Source organism: Corvus kubaryi, unplaced genomic scaffold (assembly GCF_017639235.1).
Source record: "Corvus kubaryi isolate FWS band 111438036 unplaced genomic scaffold, C.kubaryi_AGA036_p1.0 37392, whole genome shotgun sequence".
Lineage (NCBI taxonomy): Eukaryota > Metazoa > Chordata > Aves > Passeriformes > Corvidae > Corvus > Corvus kubaryi.
The window spans coordinates 10,134,956-10,151,383 of record NW_024581131.1 but is presented as its reverse complement, the minus strand read 5'-3'; the positions used below and the strand labels follow the sequence as shown (position 1 = coordinate 10,151,383).

Genomic DNA, 16,428 nt, shown 5'->3' with positions numbered 1-16,428 from the left:
TTCCTAATATTAGGAAGCTCTGGGTGAGGTTAGAGACAAAGTTATACTTCTAACCATGATACTCTTTTCTGTACTGTTCTCCTTTTTCGCACCCTTTACTGTACCCTGCATTTGGATAGATAACACTACTTTTGCAGGAATTATAAAAACTAATTAGGTGATCTCATGTGCTTGTTTATAGGAGAAAACAGTGTGCATCACATGAGTATAAAACACTAAACTGCACTGAGCTTGCACTAAGATTGCTGGCATAGCTAGTGCATGGTAGGTTATATTATCCAAAAGCACTGTTAATAATGACTGAGAATATCTGTCTAGGTAGCCAGCGTAGTAATCAGCAGTTTGAAAATTCATACCCCATCTTAATCCTTATGCATTATTGCAACATGTATTCCATATATTGTAGTCCTGGATTTTCAAGGAAGGTGGCTAAATATCCTTTACTGCTTCCTTACAACAGAAAGAGTAAATTTCCTTACTCCTGAAATCCTGTTTGGGATGGTCCTTTTCTCTTACCTCCCTCCCAGTCCCTTCTCCAAATTCTCTTGTCAGAGGTTCTTGTAACTGCTTCTCAAACCATTGACCTAGCTTGGGACCAGCCTCGTGGTTACAGAGACCAACATGGACTTGGTTTACTTCCTAGGAAATCTAACTTTGATAGGACTGCTCCTCAGTTCTTGACTAGAGTTACTTATGAATATTGTCTGTCAACAGCTCATCTCCTCCCAGTGGGAGCAGAGTTCCGAAGCTCTTTCTCTCATGTTGTGCTTCCAAAGAGTACTTTGCTGCCAGAGGTCTCTCTCTGGAAGACTAGAACTATCATTGAATGATCATGGCACTGGGGAGAGGTGTCTGAGGAGACTGGGGGAAAGCAAACTGTTGCCCGAATTTGAACATTTCTGTAGCTCTTTTTAATGAAAATTTAAAAGCTCCTAGGATAGGATACAATACTGTTCTTGTCAGCTTTTCTATGCAGATGGAGCTATGGACCAAAATGAAACCTCACTGAAACTAAAACAGATTCTATATTGAGGCAAAAATGTACTAGAGCAGCTGTCAGTTTAATTTCACTGGTATGAGCTGAACTACTTTCACTGCTAAAGCTATATATTTCTGTAAGTGTATGTATGTGTGTTTAAGTGGATAGATTGCTCTTGAAACTTTTGGAGTGTATTTGGCCTTATGACATATTAAAGTGATGATTCTTTGCAACTCTGGTTGCATTGTAGAAAAGTAGCAGGGAAATGGTATTTTTTATATAACTTTAACAAAGCACCCACTTCCATATATGTATTTTTTTTGGTAGGAGTGGGATATAAATCTGCACACATTAGTCATGTAGACCTTAGATGATTTCCAACACTGATTACATGGCAGTTAGGTAAAAAAAGAACTGCTTTCAGAAAGGTTTAAGAATGAGTTTTTCCGAAAACAAGTAATGAAACTATCACCCCCCCTTCCCAAAAGCAAGAAAACAGGTCTCGTTTCACATCTTTCTCCCCTCTATCATTTCAAATTATACCTTTTGAAAGGAAAATGCAATTGGGTGATACATTTAAATATAGTGGAATGGTAAGTCTTGTGTACTTCAGTGAGCACCACTAGAGATTTCTTGACTCTGACCTTTCTGTGGCCTCTTACTCATTGTTTGAAACAAACCACACAGACTCTATGTGCTCCTTTTTGCCTCTCTGGAACTTAAGAGAAATTGCATTCGCATATTGCAGGACAGATTTTTCCACAATGTATGCAGCCAACACTATCTATTTATAATAGTTCAGACATCAAAACAAATTTAATGTAATTTAAGAAGTGGGAGTGGGATTTAAGAAGAGATTTTGTGAATGTAAGATTTAAGTTGGGTGAAAGGTACTTGAGTAAAAGGCATTTTGTAAGCACATTTTTTATTGAAATCTGTATCACCATATATAAACCAGTGTTTCAGTGCAGAGTAAGAGATTAAAACAAAAAAATATATGCATCTTTTATCATAAATATTCTATTCATTAAATAATTCTGGAGACACTGGTCAATTTCTTTTCTTGTATTTCAATTGTTAAGAAAGTTTTTTCTTGATCTGCCCTGCTTTATATTTAGACTCTTAGTGACCTTTTTCCTACTGACTTACTGTACTCTGGGCATAAATTGAATTGCACAAAAAAACAACAAAAAAAAAATTCCTTCCCTGAAATTAAGCAAGATCACAAGCCTACCAGTTCTTACTCTTAAGAGTAGATAATTGCAAACATAAGCTTATTTAAATATAGCTTTGATATTCTAGCTCTAAATAAGTAAATAAGGAGTATTCAAGCAAAACCTTATCAGGATTTCTACATATTTTACACCAAAATTATTATTCATTTATTTTCAGTTCATACAATACAATGGTTGAAAAACACAAACTCTTTTTTCCCTGGACACTGTGAAATTTTATCTACTCTGCCAATTGTCAATTTTCACAAGCACTAAAGATATAAAGTTCTTTTTGTCATAATTCATAAGGTTGGTTGCTTCCATTTGAAATGATGTGTCAGCTTGTTATGCATTTAGTAGATGAACCACTTCCTACTGATGGATGACAAGTTTCTGTAGTACTCCATTAATATAGAGATGTCCCTTTTTCCTTGAACCCAGGACACCGATTTCTTTACTTTGTCTTACTGGAAGGTTAGGACCAAATCAATGACAAAGATCTAGGCAGCTAATTGCCAAGTATAATATATATCTGCAAAAGCCTATAAAAGTTTTGGCTGTGGTAAGGCCTAGGACCTGATGTAGACAACCTTATTTTTTGTCAGAGGTATTTAGTCATGACAGCATTTGCTTATTGATTCATAGCAAACATGCATGAAAAGGTATAAAGTCAGCAACTGGAGTTGTGCATTGTTATTGAAATGGTGGCGTAATCTCTGATACTAAATCATCTCCTTTCAACCTACTCTCTAGTTCTGCAGACACTCATCCTCTCCCTTCTTTGCAAATAAACAGATGGAGAGTATGTGGACTTTGAAATGTGACTCAGAGGTCAAGAGATTTAGAGTCTTGGGAGGAAAGTGAAATTCACAGCTGAGGACAATTTACTGTGACCAACCTACCCCCAGGAAACTCCCAGCACAGCCAAAGGGCTTGGTCATGTCTCGATTTCTCACATTGTCAGTTGCCATGAGTTTGCACAGGAAGGCATGTCTGCTACTGAATTAGAAATACTCTGATGTGTAAAAAACTGTTCATTTGAGAGGGAGTTTTCAAGATCAGAAGTTTGGCTGAATGTAAGGTTTCCAGTGTACTGTGCCTATATATAAATTACTGCTTATAAATTGCAAATTCAGTAAAATAAAATTTTAACAGACTTTGGGAAAGGGAAAAATGTAGTGTTAGGTTCCTTCCTCTTCTTTTCACTTTTAATTTTGGTTTTGTTTTTATTTTTCCTTATGACTGACTATGGAGGTAACAACACAAAACACTGAAATGGATATCACCTGCATGCTTGCCTTTGCTTGGCACATTAAGTATCCTTTATGAATTGAGTTTAACACAGAGTCTTTTTCTTTTGGTGCTGGAGTACTTGGAGTAGCATTGGTGAATTCCTGAATTGTTTATTGATTTCCTAATTTTTATGGGTCTTATTCTTTTTTCTCCCCCTCTTAACTTCATCCTCTTTTAAAAATTCTGGGAAAAGTTTGCATTAATTCAGAGGTCCTTATCAAAGTTTTGTGCGTTGTGTACATTCCATGTGGCAAGAATGATCAGGGTAGAAGTTACACAGAGGTACATCAACAGTTAACTACCCAAATAAAGGAGAAATTGTCCACATATTCAGAATTCATTTCTCACATTGGAGACAGAAGATAGTTATGGTAAATTTTACAACAGGCTACTCCCACAGGGTCGTATTTTATTAAACTGAGAAAATTGGATGAGTCAGAGCCATGACTTTCTAGGAATTTAAAGAAAAGAATTGACACTTTTGTCTCCCAAACATACTGTATTTTTCTTTATTTTTGTGGTGGATGTTAGGTTAAGAGATGTCTGCATACACTTCAGTTGATGAAGAGAAAAAGATGGTACTTTTTTTTTTGCATTTTGCTTTGGTTTACATTGCACAAAGGAGACCTGCTTCATACTTGACTTTTCTACATATTATACTCCTCTCCTTTGCTGTTCATCAAAAAATTACTGACAGTGTTCCTCTGTTTTTTAAATCCGTCTGATTTGCCTCTTCTGTACTAGCAGAGTTGTTCCACTCTTATGGTAATAGTGTATGTGCAGCAATGGACTCACAGTAGAAAGTTAGACTGCTTCAAATTTTAGCATGGCATATTTCCCTCCACCCTCTGAGTTCATAAATGAAAATAATTGGGCTACAATGCCAAGAAATTAGTATCCTAACACAACTCCACAATGCTGTGAAAACATAGCATTGCATAACTGTGATTCCACTGAATGGTATCATTATGACTAAAATTATCTAACGCTGTGTTGCCTTTTTGTTCAAATCTGGCAAGAATCAGACTATCTCACCATGGTACACAATACGCTTTCTAAATATGGGTGAAAAACTAGAACATTCTTCTGAACAAGTATTGCCTAAATACAACAGAAGCGAATGGAAAATTCTGGCCTTATTTGGTGATACTTTCTTGCATTGAAATGTGATCAGCACATCAGTCATCTTTAGAAGGAAGTAAATGCCTCTTAACAGCTGGAAAATAAACTGAGCATTTCTCATTCTTCAGGCAGTAGGTACAAAAGTAGAAATATTTTTAAAATACTAATCTACAATATTTTGAGAGTTGAAATTAAAAAAAATCCCATTTTCTAAAATGTAAGTTCCTTTTAAAGATCATTGTATTTTGGCTCATGCTACCAGTAAACTTACCCAAACAGTGTAAATAGCTCTTCCTAGTTAGTTTCATTCTTCTTGAATAAATGTGAATGAGATTAGAGTAAATGAGAGACAGTTGTTTTGCACCATGACTAAAAAGCAAGAAGTGATGGTCTGGGGTGAATTGTCGTCAAACAACAAGCATACACAATACTAATGCCTTGGGACAAAGAATCCTCAATTTAAATTTTACATACTTTATGTTTCTAGTTTCTTTACCACTGCTATTCCAGAAGGCATGGGAATTAGCTACCACCATTATCTGTGATAGCAGAGGGTATAAACTGAAGCCCTCAAACATCAGTTCTTTGGGTAAGACAACAACCTATATCTGAACACTTTGCATACACAGTTTGCCATGTCAAAGAACCTCAAAAACTGCAGTTCTCATGGATTTCAGCTCCTATGATACCATTAAAAACAGTTGACTTCTAACATAAAGTAAATCATGTTTTTAATCAGACCTATCTTTCAAATAAAAAAGAATTAGTGTACATTTGGTTTTATGTTTATTTTTTCAAAGCTTATATTGTTAGATTATGTCAGTGTACTTGAATAGACTGGAAGATGAATGATCACAGTGCTATGGTACAGGCTATGGAAACACTTATTAAATAGGACTGATAAATGTAGTTTAGCTTAACTGTGCAATTGCATTTATTGCTCGATCCAGTCTCTATGTATATACAACACAGGCATCCTAAGTCCAGTCCTGCTGTAGGTATATCAGTCACATGTACAGCATTTCCATGGTGAGCGTTGTCTTTATTCCTTACCTGATTCTTTTATAAAATGTATTTTCATTTTGCTAAGACCAGAGTATTACAGAGAACATGCATAGTAACTGACTTACTGTGTTAGTAACTCTCTGCATTGCACTGAGGAAAATATAACATCATTTAATATCAAATGTGCAATCAAGGCACAACTGGGTTCCTTTTGCAGTGTTCCAGAGCTGGCCAAGAAAATTAAATCAAAAGTCTTTGAGTAATTATGCTCATTGTTCTTATTGATACATTAGATCCTATCTAAGTCCAAATAAAGTGTCTCAATCATTAACAGAACCATTTGCCCCTTTCATCCCTCCTTCATCCAAAGACATTTAATACATCATTAATTCTTAAAAGAAATTGTCATTTCCTGTAAATCTTTTTCCGTGCTTCTACCACTGTTCTGAGTTGTAGTGGAGGTAAAATGGATGGAAGGAATTCCAGAGTGATCAAGAGACAGTAACCTAGAGGTATTAATATTAAATGGAGCCCTTTTCCTAAAAGGCAGTTATTTTATGCTTGCTTTTGTGTAGGGCAGAGTAAGTGCAGCAAAATTTAGCAGCTGTAAATATTATAGATCATTGTTTGGTTGGCAACATATTAATTAATAACAAATGGAGTAAAAACAAACTCTAACAAATAATGGTAACTCAAATATAAAAGCAAAAAAATATATTAAAAAGTGTAATTAGTTCATGAACATAAGACTCACACCTATCTGAAAAACACAGCTTGAAAATTCAAGTTATTTTATAGTGCATGAGATGACAATACAGATGAGAGTAAATGAAAAGCCAGACTGAACAGTTGTTCAACTCCTCCAGCAGGGAAAGGAATATCCAAGAAGAATCCCAGGAAGGGAATTGTGATTTAGTTACAGTTCCAAATCAGACAATGCCTTGATTCATAAAGAAAACAATTTATTGCAATACCACCTTTTTTACGTAAGCCTTTTTCAGCTTTCTTCTGTGTTGGCAAAGAGTCTCCCTTCTACTTCATCTATCATCCTTACTGAAAAGGAAATATCTGGAGACTGTGTGATCTGGATACAGCTTGCAGCACTCAGGATGCTTTACTGGATCAGGACTAGATCTCTCTACCGTGCAGGATTGAGCCATAGAAGAGAAATGCAAGTTGCTATAATAAGCCAAGTGCAAAATAGGATTACAAACTCATTAGAGGCTGTGGTTGTTCAGCACCTTTTAGATCCTTGGGAAACAAATGAAAGTGGGTGTAGAACTAAGCATTCTGTTCCTTCAAAATAGTGGTTATTTCTTCTAAAATTTTAATTATTGTGCATAATATTGGATTTGATCTCTAATAAAATTTAATTTATGACACCTATAAAAGTATATCCATTATGTAACAAAAAACAAACCATGATTGGTTTTTTTTTCCCCTATGTCTGTTTCTGTCAGCTGGCAGTTTAGATAACAAAAAGCTTATTTTTTCTACTTTTTTCTAAGATTTCTGGACTTGTTTTCAAACTCAAGTGCCTAAAATAACCCTTCAAACTGCATAAAATTGTTAAACTTCTACTTACTTAATTCTTGCATATTTTAAGTTGTTAATTAATTTTATTGTGTATTTAACAGAAAATATTTGTGAATATGTCTGTGCAAGTGTTGCCACTTTTATAATTAAAGAGAATCAGGAAATTATTGTATGGAAAGGACTATTAGAAATCATCATGACCATCTGTACTCCCAAAGTGCTCAGTGGAAATGCTTGTGCTCAACCTGGCATCATCCAGTAGGACCTCCCAGTTCTATCCCTCAGAGTTTCTACTTGAACAGTCACTATGCCTGTATCGAGCCATGTTGCTTGCAGACATTTGCACTTCTTGATCTTTCAGATATTTCTGTTGACTCAGTCCTTAAGTTTCTCAAAATGCCCTCCTTTCAGGAAATTAACTCTGTAATGGTATCTGAAAATATGGTTCTGGGTTTAGATTGCTTCTTTCTGGATTCCAGAGATTAGAGGTCACTTCACTTTTTCATTAAAGAAAAAAAATAACTGTCTTTTAAAATATATTCTTTTCTCTGTGTTCTTTGGTAGACTCACATAATTTCTCTGGTTTGGAGATGTATGATAAAGATACAGTATTTTGATATGACTGATCATACTACAAGCATCGAAGGCAAATACTGTGGATACACTTCCATTTTCAGCCAGAACTGAGTACATGGCAGCAAAAGGATCCAAGTGTTGCTGTGGTTATTTGGCTCCATAGCTCTATTAGGGCAAGGCTAGATTTCAATCATAACTCCAGTTTTGCCACTCATATTTTGCTCAGAGGACTGGCTCTTGGTTTCCAGAACATGTTGAGAATAACCTGATCAAAAAAAAAAAAAAACCCAAAACCAAGAAAACAACAAAACCCCAAAATCTTTTGGGTTTGGACTTACTGTAAAACAGGTTTTTTAGCTGTTCTCAGTGTTCTTTAAAGATAACGTAGAAACCTTTTCCTATAATAAAATATGGAATGTTCAGAAAAACTCCTCCTTATTTATACACAGTAGACATAACATATCACTATGTATTATGCTTCTTATAATTGCCCTAAAATGAGCTTGGATGGAGGGAATAATTTCTTATTTAACTGTCCTTTACAAATGACAGAGACTTTGAGTCCAGTTAGGCTAAATCATTTGTTCTTCCAAGGCAATCATTCACTTATTCACAATAGCTATCCCAAGAGGTGGTAAGGGTACCAAGGCAAGAAACCCACCAGGTTCTACTTGACTGCAATAGACTGCCATAACATTTTTTCCTGTTCATCAGAAATGGATACAAATATTGTGGTTGGGTTATGGGTTTTTTTTTTTGGTTTTTTTTCTTCTTGAAATGACTTTTAATTTCAAAGTTTCTTTTCATTGTATTACAAATAAGAGAACAAAAACTCTAAGATCTCCTTGGAATTTAAACCAGATTAGTGTTTAGTGGGAACTAACAATACTTCAGTAATATTCTTTGTGATCTTTTTTTTTCCAAACTTGGCTCAGTACATATAGTTTTTCAGGGATACACAGGTAAATTTTATTTCAAGTACTTTTTGTATATTCTTCTGCCTAGAGTTCCTGCATTCCTCAAGTTCCTATGATATACAAAGTATCAGTGGGCCATGAGATTATAGTACCACAGGTTATTTATGTTTTACTTTGTTATTACTTATTTATTTATTATTTATTTTAGTCTTACTCTATTCTTACTTCATTATTATTTATGTATTTACTTATTACTTATTTATTTACGTTTTAATATTTTATTTAGTAAACCTTTTCTATCACATCGTCTTTCCCACACAGTCCCAGATATGCAGAACCCCATTTATTCCATCCTTGTGCGTCTTCGGTGCACTCTGCCAACTGTTGACTTTCACCAGCATTTAAGACTAGTTTACTAGAAGGTGTAGAAATATGAGTTTAAATCATACTTTCAGACTATCAAGCAAAAAGTATTATTTTCCCTTGAGTTGAAAGGAGAAGGACGATAAGAGCTGCTTAGAATTAAAAAAAAAAAATGTTTAAATTATGCCTCATTTTTTATTGTATGTGAAGAAACAAGTGGGGACAGATTTACTTCCTTTAAAAGATCCTGCTCTTACACACCAAACACCATCAAGTTAGTTAAACACCTCTGTAGATAAAGATTTTTCTATTGAATGTACCCCACCAAAAGGCAGTAGAAGCTCTTGGATACTTGCCCAATTGCAGACCACACATAAAAATGAAGTTAATCAAACTAAATAAAATGTGAAAATAATTTTAATATTTTTTATTTTTCATTTATTTCATTGGGACTAAAAACTCTGGCATTTTATTGAATGACATGAAATTTCCTTATCTTAACATTGAGTGTAATAGTGACAATGTTGAGGGGATTGAGGTACAAAAATCTTATATTTCAGATACTTGTTACAAGGGACTCAAAGTAGATAATGATTTTTGTATTGAAAAAGTGATAATATAAGCATTTTATAAGAGGCACAACTTCTTTAAAAGAAAAATATTAGCAGCTACTGACAAAAAATATGCTATTAGGGTACTAGTGACTAACTGTTTTTCCTTCTTTTGCTTTTGACATTTAAAAGTGTTTGAAAAAAAATTCTTGGAAAAAATTGAATATTACTAAAAACATCCTAGAAATTCATTACTCTTCCACTTTAGAAATATAGAGCATTTCAACAAACATGTACAGATATTCTTGTATTTAAAATAGTTTGCCAATAAAGCCAAAACTGGTTTGATTTTTTATTTTTAAACAAGGAGAGAGAAGCATTTATTTTCTTCTGTCATCAAGAACTTTTGAATACTACCTTCTAGACTTGTATTAATATTAAATCTTTTCCCTAAAATGCTTGCAGGCTTCTAGGCTTTTTGCTCTCTTTGGAGGAGCCTTAGTCTATTCTTTGTGAATGAACTTTGTATATGGATGTAGACTTGTGGTAAACAGTCATGATACTTAACATTTTCTCCAGCCCAAATCTTTCCTCACTCATTCATCTACTTTTTTATAAGGTCACTGACCTTCGTGATAGGTGACCTTATGTAAATCATGTGACTACAGAAAACTATGTTTTAAGGGAGGAATGTTGAACATGGTGTCCAGATGTTACTTAAAATAGGTTTTCAGATATAAAGAACCAAATGTGAAAACATTTGGGTAAACATAGTGATTATACAGATTGTTCCTTTAAAGCCGGAGGAAAAAGAGGGGAAATGAGGTCACATCTATTTTGATGGTGCTTTCAAAAGGAAGAGGAAGGGAGAAGGAAAATGAAAGAAAGAGGTGTTGAAATGTAGTGGTGCTCCAGAATGATTGACTAGAAGAAGTAATCTCAAAGACAAAAAGGCAAATATAGATGATTTAGCCTTCTGTGTCATCAGTACACAATTGTTTCATACTGTCTCATGCTTTGTCTACTCTATTTCCAAATGTTCCTGCCTTACAGAATTATGTCTCTATTGGATAGATTTCAGTCTCATGAAGTGTTTTGCTACTATTCAGCTTATTACCTTCATTTCATACTATTGTTGTTTTATTGGCATTTCGTTCTTGCTGTACCATGCTAAATTTTCTTCCTCAAGATCTGTAACCTTCAGATATTCATGAAATCACTTTTTTTTTTTTTTTAATTTAGTCATGTTGGACTAATCTATCCTTCTAAAATAAGCTTTTCTGGTCACTCTTTCATCTCTGAATATCCTGCTTGTCATTATTATTTTGGTTATGAGTTTGCCTAGACTTAGGGCGACTTTGCACCCATGATTGCATCAGACTCCTGTAAGGTGTATGAAGGAGATGATGGACTAAGATAATGTGAAATATACTGGTGAAATTTCTTTGTCATCCAATAATGCTTTGAATCCAATATTCCTTCAGGTGCCAGCCATATACATGATCAAGGCTGTGGTGACTGACAGTATCTCCTCCTCAGATGCCATCATTCCTTGTCAGTGGAAGAGAGCTGGGGCAAAGGACAGTTATTTAATCTCCCTCTTCCCTGAAGGCAAATTCGAGGGAAAATTTGTATTTTTGTCAATTAACTTCGAAACATTCTTCTAGAGATTTTCTTTCCACTGAGACTGCCACTAATGCAGCATAAATGAGATTCAGTATATCTGTATTAGGAATGCGTATGTAGTTTAAAGTTAAAAGTTTCAAAATTATTCATAGCTTCATACCTGCTTTATTTAATTTTCATTTATTTAAATAATAATAGCGTAATAAAACTTAGACATTATGTAGAATTCCATTTATGAAATATTTTATTGATTTTCACTGATTATGATCATTCCACTTCTTAGAAGGTGGTTTAAATTACATAATCATTTTTCAAAGAAGTGGATTGCCATGCATGTTTTAATATTCTGTGGTAGATGTGTTGGTATCTAATTAACCAAGTTTAAATACCTGCACATTCTGAATTTACAAAAATTTGATGATGCCTAACTTTGAATTCACTGGGACTTCAGTAACCCTGAAGTTCAGGCCATAAGGTTTCTAGCATTGAGTACCCGAAATCAGAACTTTAGTGTCTTAGTTTATTTCTTTTCTTTTTCAAAATAATCCCTACCAGCCAAAACAAACAATAAAATCCCTTTGCTATAATTCAGCCCTTTAGACCCCTAGACTTTCAATAGAGCACCAAGATAAGATTACAGATGCTTCATTTATTATATCACATTTTTTTATAAAAACATGATTTAATGCATTGTGAGGCTAATAGGCCCAAGCTGCAGTGTTTTTTTCTTGTAGCATCATTTGCAATGTGATAGATACTTCCCAGAAAGTATGAAAAAAATTCAGTCTCTGCTAAAAAAAAATCACATAATGCATATATTATCAATTCTGTAAATTGCAAAAGAAGAAGGGGAAAGTTAATATTTTTTATATTTCACAGGAGGAAATAAAGAAAAAAAAAAGTGAAGTCACAAAATTAGCAGTGTATTAAAGAAATGACCCAAGAATGTGTTATATATGCATATTTGGAGTGTTGTGCTGCCATCCAGAGGGATTTTCAAAGGCTGGAGAAATGGGCTGACAGGAACCTCATGAAATTCTATACCCAGTGATGCAAAGTTCTGCACCTGAGGAAGGACAACCCCTTGCACTAATGCAAGACCAGAGGTCACTGAATCTGCAGGCTTGATCATGGATTTTGTACCAGATGACTTACAGAGGTCCCTTCCAACCTCAGCCATTCTGTGAATCTATGGTATTCCAGTACACTGCTCTGTGTAAGAGCTATCCTAATGAAATTCCTATTTCACTGTTTTCTTTATGGAACTCTCACTGACTATGGCCATCAGGTCAGGCACTTTGTAGCAGCTGATGACCTTCTGGAACAGCTGAAGCCGGTTATACTGAGGTATAGCCAATCTAAAACTCTTTATTGGTGTTAGAATCTGTCATAGTTAATTGATATTTATAAGGTACTTCTTTATTTCTGGTTTGGGTTTTTTTTAAATTTTAAATACTCTGTGTCTCACGTTTAATTTGCTGTTGGTATTATAAGGTTTAGCTTATATAGATATATGGCATGTACAAAAACCAACCAATCAAACAAACAACATAGAAAAGCATGTGTTCAGTATACTAAAAGGTTTGTAGTGGGTTTTGTTCTATGAAGCACCATCACCATATGAAGTAGTACGTGATTGGTAACCCAAGGATGGTAATGATTCCATTAGTGTTAAAGTTCAAATTAATGCCTTTCCAGCAGGCCAGGAACCAGTAGGTGAGAACAGCTGTCAGAGATGCAAGTGTACACATTACAAAGTTTTTCATGAGAGAGTTTCTTGTCACAGAAAAATTAAATGTTTGCTGGGTTTGGCTACAGGATGACTTCTGTTCTGAAAAAATCAGTTTTTTCAAGTGGAGTCACGAGGCTTGTCCCATCACTGTGTAATTTCTCTGGGATTTATTTCATTTGTCTTTATCTTGCTCTGTATCAAAGGACCAAGAAATCCAAGACAATATTTTTTACACATATTTATTCTTACTCTTTTATGTCCTTAAGATGATGACTGAGATTACTTCCTGGATTTCTAGGCAGACTGTTGCCTTTATTGTATCCTTCTAAGTCAGGGACAAGATATTTGTAAATTTTCAAAACCTACCTTTGGTCTGTGAGAGGGATCTTCTATTCCTGTTCTGCTACTGATCAAACTACCAGTTGTCCTCACATATAGGTTGGTTCTTATCGGTTACTTGGTAGGATTTGAGTGCCATTTGAGTTTTTTCTTCTTTTTTTTTGTTGATTGGCATGTTTTTTATCATGCAGACTTAGTTTTAGCCAATACATGGATCCCAGTATGTTCTAATGCGAGTCACTGGAAATGCTTGTGTTTAATTTTTTGCATCTAACTTCCTGTGACTTGATACTTCTGGTGAAAATATCAGAGATGTCATTAACTTACTGAAACTTGGTTTTCAATTTTTGTATCTTTTCAAACTCCTTTGATTAGGTTGCCTGTTATACTAATTGTTGTTCATATGGCGGATGTGCTAGAAGTGTATCTGAATTGGATGTACATGTAAAGCATTGGTGTAGGTATTTGTCTATAGATACAATATAGTTAAAATATCAGAAAGATATGATGAAATTCAGAGCAGTTTGTTTGTTTGACCAGTCCACTGGAAGTTCTATAAAACTGACATTATTTTTAAATACAGAGATTTCCTTTTTAAATTAAATTGGCTTTGATGCTGCAATTGCAGTAACTAATGACTTGGTCTTGTGTTTTCCTCTGCCTGATTTTAGGGACCATTGAGGGCTGCTAAGGTTGATTCTGAGTAAACAGTTTTATTAGGAATTTAATTCTGTTGAGTGCTGAAAATCTCTTCCTACTGAATGCTGCTGAGGGTTGCTAGGCACCTCCAAGGGTTAGTGACTATCACAGCTTGCTTAGCACATGGTACTACATATGTCATTTGCAATCTCTGAGTAGAACAAACTTCTACTGCTGTCACTATAGATTATTCTCTGTGCTTTTTAGGGTTGTTTTGCTGTGCTTAGAATGTGAGTCTATCCCTCATAAAATGGTAACGTTCTGTGGATGGGGACTGCTGGATCCAGCAAAAATAAACAGCTGAAGACATGCGAACAGAAAAGATTTGAGATTTTTTTATAATAGCAATAAAAATAATTAATCTTCTGAAAATTTAATAGAAAACCTCTCCAGAACATCAAACCAGCCAATGACAAAGGCAGTGTGACAGTAATAATAAATCTTAATTTTCTTACAGTTGTTTTTAAGCCTTGTTCTTTTAGCGCTGTTTGTTGTGACATGTGTGTTCCCACATACTCTGTGTAATGCCAGCCATATACAGGATGCACATGCCACAAAACAAGCAGATCCCCAAAGCCTCGGGGTATTGAACTGCCCTTTTGTTTCATGTATCCTCTTGCAGAACTACTCACAGAATGACATGCTTTACTGCGTGCCACCTTATTGCTTTATTATTAGCCTTCGAAAAGGTCAGATGGGCCTGACTCAAATTCATGAGGAAACAATGCTGTACAAAGTTTTCCCTCCACTGAAGGACCTGCATATTTTTCTGAGGTCTGCAGCAGTATTTTTAATATCATGTCGAAAGCAGAGAACCATTTTCAATTCCCATTGTGGTAATCAATGAGATGTAAAATTGCAGCAGTTCCATGCTGCCTAGAGCCTCTCCTGACAAACCTCGTTTGGTTTGTCAGAATGCATAAAGCACTCGTAGGAGCGTAGCATTAGCTCTATTTCTCTCTGTTGCGAACAAGCACCGAAAGAAACCAGCTCTTAAGGAGACATTTTCATTTGCTTAAATAGCCCTGCCGTGGCTGCAGTACAGCAAAATCTTCCTGTGCTGTGCATATTTCTTAGGATGGGAATCAGAACCATTAGCTGCATGTGTGATTCAGAAAAGCAATGAACCCATGGGCTAGCTCAACAACTATTTAATTTCTGAAGAAGTTATTCACACACAGTCAAGGTAACAGTCCAGGTATGCTGTATATGCTGTACTTATTAGCATATTTGTGATTACTCAGGAAGGTTATGTTTGTCACTGTGCTGCTGTCTGTGACCATCTGGAACTTAATAAGATACAAAGTAGAATTTGCATCCTCCTTTTACGTAGACAGAGAACTCTTTCACCCGAAGTAAAATACATTTTCTAGGTATTAGCAACTCTAAGCCATTGAAAAAGTCAGCAGTCAGGAACCCGCTGAATTATGAGTATATAAATTCATTTGATAGTTCCTTAGAAACTCTTGTACAATATATATTTAAGAGGAAGAAATACTTCGTGCTGGATGTTTTGGAAGTATGAAGAGTATGGTCCCAGATATTTTCCTGTGGATGTCTTTATAGATGGAGTGATTTGGTAGCTTGTGGCATTAGCAACGGGTGAGAAGCTCCTTGTCTACGTCTCTGATGCCAATAACTGCAGTCATCCCTTATCAATTCCTTGGAGGTGTTTATAAAATGTTCTGTTCTCATTCCCTCTGCTACTGAAGCAAACATCAGTTTTGTATAATGACATTTCTGTTGACTACCTTAGCTGATAAGCAAAGAATTGAATGAATGTTTGTAAATTAGGTATTCTTTCTCTACGCTGATTATTCTTTAAGCATAGAAATTAAGGGGATTGTGAGTTTCCATCTCATTCTAGAACTGGCTTTCAGAACTGTATGCCAATTTTCTTTTCTTAATTTTGATTTTTCTAATGAATAAATATGAGTAAAAATGCAACAACTAGCATTTCCAAGCTTTCACAAATTGTGTTAAAGTTCTTGACAGGAACAAAAAAAAAGTTTAATAATATGTGTTTCAAGTATTCCATCTCCTTTCTTAATTAGCATGTCAACATAATATGAGTTTTCACCTCATGACTGTATTGTGTGATTTGAATTTAAGAAAACGCAGACTTTGGAGACAATAACATGTAACCCCTGCCAAGAGAATAGATGGAGAACTGGATATGTTGGAATCACTCCCTCCATGTGATTGTGTCAGGAGCTTGGGTGCTGTACTCAGCTGCTGTGAGATTTGGGCCACAGGCTGGGGGAAATCAGGGAAAATATGGAGAGTGATCTGTAAAAAGGAGGTCTGAAATTCTTCATGAGAGATTTTAATATTTCTCTAAACCACTAAAACCAGTCTTAGACAAAGATGTGTCACAAACATGACGGTCCCTGAGTGCCAATTTCTGAAGTTGGATAGCAGCATAATTTTCTGGGTTTGTGGGTTTTCTTAGGGGTTTTTTGTTGCTTGGGTACAA

The 16,428-nt window shown here is 35.1% G+C and overlaps 1 protein-coding gene across 14 annotated transcripts in view; it reads left to right on the top strand.

Annotated features, from left to right (window-relative positions):
• LRRC4C (leucine rich repeat containing 4C) overlaps window positions 1-16,428 on the top strand; it is a 497,660-nt gene that overhangs the window by 416,391 nt on the left and 64,841 nt on the right. The window lies entirely within an intron of this gene.